We start from the raw sequence: 6199 nt of genomic DNA, 5'->3' as shown, positions 1-6199 counted from the left end.
GAATTTGATGGAGTCAAATTCATCTATTTTTACATTTGTTCCCTTTGTTTTTGGTGTCATATCCATGAAACCATTGCCAAATGTAATGTCTGAAGCTTTTCACCTATGTTTTATTCTAAGAGTTTTAAAATTTTATATGTATGTTTAGATCTTCTGTTCCTTTTGAATTTATTTTTGTATATGGTGTGATAAGGATCCAACTTCGATTTTTGGATGTGGATATCCACTTTTTACAACACTATTTGTTTGTCCTTTCCTTATTGAATGGTCTTGGCACCATTTTAATTTTTTGTCAAGAATCATTTGACCATTGACCATATGTGAGGGTGTATTTCTGGGCTCTCTATTCTGCTTCATTGGTTTATATATCTGACTATATGACAGAACCACAATATATTGATTACTGACACTTTGTAATAAGTTTTGAAATCTGGAAATGTGATACATCTAACTTTGTTCTTTGTTTTCAAGAGTATTTTGACTACTTGGGGTCCTTTGAGATTCCATATGATTTTTTAGGATAGATATTTCTAGTTCTGGAAAATAATGCTGTTGGGAATTTGATAGGGACTAAATTTAATCTGCAGACTCCTTTGGATAGTATTGACATTTTAATAATATTATGTCCTCCAATCCATGAACACAGGACATCTTTTCATTTACTTGTGTCTTTTAAAATTCTTTCAATATTTTGTAGATTTGGTATATAAGTCTTTCCCCTCCGTAATTAAATTTATTCTTAAGTATTTAAAATTTTTTTCATAACTCCCTTTTGGACTGTTTATACCATTGATTTTGCATGTTAATTTTGTATCCTACAAATTTGCTGAGTTTTACAAATTAGTTCAAACAGATTTTTGTGGAATTTTTAGATTTGTCTGCATGTAAGATCATGCCATCTGCAAACAGAGATCATTTTACTCCTCTGTTTCTTATTTGGATGCTTTCATTTCTTTTTCTTGCCTAACTACTCTGGTTAGAACTTCCAATACTATCCTGACTAGAAGTAATGAAAGTGAACATTTTTATTTGTTCCTGATCTTAGATTAAAAGTTCTCTGGCTTTTCATATATGGCTTTACTAAATTGAGATAGTTCCCTTCTATTCTTAGTTTGTTGAGTGTCTTTCTCATAAATGGGTGCTGAATTTTGTCATATGATTTTCTCCCATCGATTGAAATGATAATGTGTTTTTTCCATCATTCTGTTAATGTGGTTTATTATATTGATTGGTTTCCATATATTGTACCATCCTTATAGTCTAGGAACTAATCCCACTTGGCCATGGTGGATAGTTCTCTTAATGTACTGTTGAATTCTATTTGTTAGTATTTTGTTGGAATTTTTGCATCAATATTCATCAGTTACATTTGTCTGTAGTTATGTTTTCTTGTGGTGCTTTTGTCTAGCTTTGGTACCAAAGTAATGTTGGACTCATAGGATGTGTTTGGAAGTGTTCCCTACTCTTCAATTTTTAATAAGAGTTTGGGAAGGATTAGTGTTAGTTCTTTAAATGTTTGGTAGATTTTTACCTGTGAAGACTACTGGTCCTGGGCTTTCCTTTGTTGGGGTGTTTTTATTTACTGCTTTGCTCTCCATACTAGCTATAGATTTGTTTAGATTTTTAAAAATCATTTTTATTGTTGTTCTATTACAGTTGTCACAATTATTCCCTGTTTACCCTCCTCTGCCCATCCCACTCCACTCCCCCACCATCAATTCCCACTCTGTTGTCCATGTTCATTGGTCATTCATACAGGTTCTTTGTCTAATCCCTTCCCTTCCTATCCATCATTACCTCCTCCTACCTCCCCTCTGGTCACTTTCAGGCTGTTCCATGTTTCCATGCCTCTGGTTCTATTTTATTCATTAGTTTATTTTGTTCATTAGATTCCTCTTATAGGTGAGATCATATGGTATTGTCTTTCACCTCCTGGCTTATTTCACTTAACATAATATTCTCCAGTTCCATCCAACTTGTCACAAAAGGTAGGAGTTCCTTCTTTCTTTCTACTGTGTAGTATTCCATTGTGTAAATGTACCACTGTTTTTTGATCCACTCATTTACTAATGGGTACTTAGGCTTTTTCTAGCACATAGCTACTGTAAATAGTTCTGCTATAAATATAAAGGTGCATAAGTACTTTTGAATTTGATTTGGGATTTTTAGGGTATATTCCCAGCAATGGAATTGCTGCGTCAAAAGGCAGTTCAATTTTTAGTTCTCTAAGGAAAATTCCATACTGTTTTCCACAGTGGCTGCACCAGTCTGCATTACCAACAGTGCACAAGGGTTCCCTTTTCTCCACATCCCCAACAGCACTTGTTTTTTGTTCATTTATTAATGATGGCCATTCTGACAGGTGTAAGGTGATACTTCACTGTGGTTTTAATTTACATCTCTCTGATGGCTAGTGATGTTGAACATCTTTTCATATTTCTATGGGCCATATGTATGATCTTCCTGGAGAATGGTCTGTTCAGATGCTTTGCCTTTTTAAAAAATTTATAAGTAATGTTCATTCAATTACAATTGTCTCAGTTTTTCCCCCTTTACCCACCTCAACCCATCCCAGCCCACTCCCCACTCCCACAGTCAATTCCCACTCTGTTGTCCATGCCCATGGGTCATTCATACATGTTCCTTGTCTAGTCCCTTCCCTTTCTTTCCACCATTGGCCTCTTTCCCCATCCCCTCTGGTCACTTTCAGTCTGCTCCATGTTTCCGTGCCTGTGGTTTATTTTGTTCGTTAGTTTATTTTGTTGAATAGACTCCATGTACAGGTGAGATCATATGGTATTTGTCTTTCATAAGCTGGCTTATTTCACTTAGCTTAATATTCTCCAGTTTCATCCATGTTGTCACAAAAGGTAGCAGTTCCATCTCTCTCTCTTTTTTTCTTTCTTAAGTGCAGATTGATTTTATTTAGTTTTTAAATATCAAAGTTAATTATAAAATATTAAAAAAATTTAAAACCATTATAAAGTCTCAGCAATTAAAACAACATGACACCAGCACAGAAATAATCAAGTAGATCAATGAAATATAATGAACATTCTAGAGACAAACATATATATCTGTCTAACAATATATGATTAAATTGATATTTCAAATAAATGGGTAAAATGAGGATTATTCCACAAATAAGATACATGGACCACTATTACTTGAAATAAAACAAATATAGAGCCCTATTTCACACATTATACAAGAAATATTCAGGTGAGTTAAAAATCAATATGTAGAATCTAAAGAGTTTTAGAAGAAAATAGAACTAATATTTTTCACGACCTGAAGTAAAATACTCAAACCCAGAAGCTATAAAGTAAATATTGACAATATGACTATATTAAATATTTAACTATATAGTAATATACATATAAAAAAGTTAAAGGATAAGGAATAGAAAAGTATTTGTAACACATCTAAAATATGGTTAATAGGTTTTTGTTTTAAAAAAAAGTTCTACAAACCTTTAATCAATAAATGGATAAAGAATACCAAAAATTCATTTAAAGCTTCTTTTAAAAAAAAAATAGAAATAGGCAAGAAATACACCAAAACAGGTTTAGTTTCAACAAATAATAAAGGAACAATTAAAATAACATCATCGTCACAATCAGATTAATGAGTATTAAAAATATTGGTAATATCAAGTATTGGCAACTCTGAAAAGAACTGGGTATTCATAGAAACTTTTTCTTCATCTTAAAGCAGTCTTTTTAGCATATTTTGCAGTGCTGGTTTGGTGAAGGTGTATTCTTTTAGCCTTCTATTGTCTGGGAAAGTCCTTATTTTGTCTTCCATTTTAATTGACAGCCTTGATGGATAGAGCACCTTGGTTGCAGGCCTTTGCTTTTCATGACTTGGAATATTTCTTGCCAACCCCTTCTGGCTTGCAGTGTTTCTGTTGAGAAGTCAGCTGCTATCCATATCAGGGCTCCCTTTTCTGTTACTCCTTGTTTCTCCCTTGCTTACTTTAGGATTCTCTGTTTGTCTTTGCTATTTGCTATTCTAATGATAACGTGTCTTGGAGTGGGCCTCATTGGGTTCCTCTTGAATGGGACCCTCTGTGCTTCCTGGACCTGTGTTGACTTTTTCTACCTCCATTAGGGAAGTTTTCCATCATGACTTTTCAAAAAGATTCTCTATCCCTTCCTCCTCCTCTTCTCTTTCTGGTATCCCTATTATATGGATATTATTACGTTTCAGGTTGTCCTGCATTTCCCTCAATGCTTCTTCATGCTTTTTGAGTCTTTTTTCATTTTCTTGCTCTTTCTGGGAGCTTCTTCCTACCTTATCCTCCAGCTTGCTGATTCAGTCCTCAGTGTCATCTAGCCTGCTTTTAATTCCTTCCACTGTGTTCTTCAATTCAGAAATTGTATTCTCCATTTCCTCTTGCCTCTTATTAATAGTTTCTATGTCCTTTTTCATGCTGATATAGTTTGCAGTTAGTTCCCCATAGTTTCCCTGTAGTTTTTGATAATTCTTTCTGAGCTCACTGAGCTCATTGAGCTTCCTTAGAACCGTTGTTTGGAACTCAATATATTTACTTGTCTTTATTTCATTTTGTTCTCTTTCTGTGGATTGCTCCTTTCCTTTCAACTGGGGCATATTTCTTTGTCTTCCCATTATTTGCGAGACTCTTCTCTTTTGCTTCTGATTCTTAAGTTGATCTGTCTTGATTTCCTGACTTTATGGTGTGAAGTTCTATGGTTGGAGACCGCTGTTTTTACTTTCTGGATCTGCCTCTGATGATGTCAGATGTTGACCCTGTCTGACCTTAGGCAGTCTGTTTGAGACTTCCAGTAATCTACTCTCTGTGGCTGTCTCCTTCAGCCGTTAATCTACTCACTGCACTCAGCAGGCTGCCTTAAACAGCTCAGGGCAGGGCAGAGTCCCTCCTGTGGGCGGGGTTATTGGGTCCTCTCATGCTGTTGCCCTATGGGGGAGGACTCCCCACGGATACTCTCTCAGTTCTCTCCCCAATGCCTCTGTTCCCAGTCTCTCCTCAAGTGTCGCCAGATGTCTCTGCACCTTTAGCCAGGGATCTACAGTCTGTGGCTGCCACTCTGCACTCTGCAAGCAGCTTAGACAGCACAGGGTGGGGTGGAATCCCACCTGGGGGCGGGGCTCTTGGGTCCTTTGACGCTGGTACCGCTCAGGGGGCGTGGTCTCTGCCTGAGAAAGATGGCCGCTGCCTCATGGGGGATAAGTCAGGACCAAGATCCCACTGGCTACTCTCAGTTCTCTCCCCAAAGCCTCCTTCCCCAGTCTCTCCTCAGGCGTCTCTAGGCCACTCTCCCCTCCCTTTGCTGGAGACCAGGGTAAGTGGCTACAAATAAAAATTTATGCATTGGCCCTTTAAACAGTTCTTTGTATCTCCAGCTGCCTGTCTCTGGCAGAGAGAGACCCTGCTGCTTTTCGCAGCTGGCTGTTTTCTGTACTTTTTTGGCTCTTGTGCTGTGGGCTAGAGATCCCCTCTTTTAGTTTAGACCTCACTCTTCTGGGGGGAGGGTGGGATCCAGCTGGCCATTTCAATGTCCTTCTGGTCCTGCCTCCCGTGGGCACCCTGCCCGCCTTCTCAGGTCTGTACCGCACTCCTTACCAGTTAGATTGCAATAAAGCTGATTCTTCTGACTCTGAGGTTACAAGGCTCCTCTCTCACCATTGTTAAGTTGTTTGTTCCAGGTGATTTCTCCACAATTTAGTTGTAATTCCAGGTTGGTCCTGGGAGGAGGTCAGTGTAACTTCCACTCACTCCTCTGCCATCTTGATTCTCTGATATTACCAATATTTTAATACTTATTAATCTGATTGTGACAATGATGTACTATTTTAATTGTTACTTATTTGTTGAAACTAAACCTGTTTTTGTATATTTCTTGCCTTTTTATATTATTTTTAAAAAGCTTTAAATGACTGTTTGGTATTCTTTATCTATTTTTTGATTAAAGGTTTGTAGAATTTTTTCTTTAAAAAGTTCTATGGTTGGAGACCGCTGTTTTTACTTTCTGGATCTGCCTCTGATGATGTCAGATGTTGACCCTGTCTGACCTTAGATAGTTTGTTCAAGACTTCCAGTAATCTACTGTTCGTGGCCTTGTTTAGATGTGTTGCAAATACTTTCCTATTCTATTACTTGTCCTTTAACTTTTTTTCTATGTATATTACTGTATAGTCTTAAATGTTTAATATA

Source organism: Pteronotus mesoamericanus, unplaced genomic scaffold (genome assembly GCF_021234165.1).
Source record: "Pteronotus mesoamericanus isolate MK-2021 breed Mesoamerican mustached bat unplaced genomic scaffold, CSHL_Meso_final contig_166, whole genome shotgun sequence".
NCBI lineage: Eukaryota > Metazoa > Chordata > Mammalia > Chiroptera > Mormoopidae > Pteronotus > Pteronotus mesoamericanus.
The sequence above is the reverse complement of the archived record's forward strand: the minus strand, read 5'-3'. Positions refer to the sequence as shown.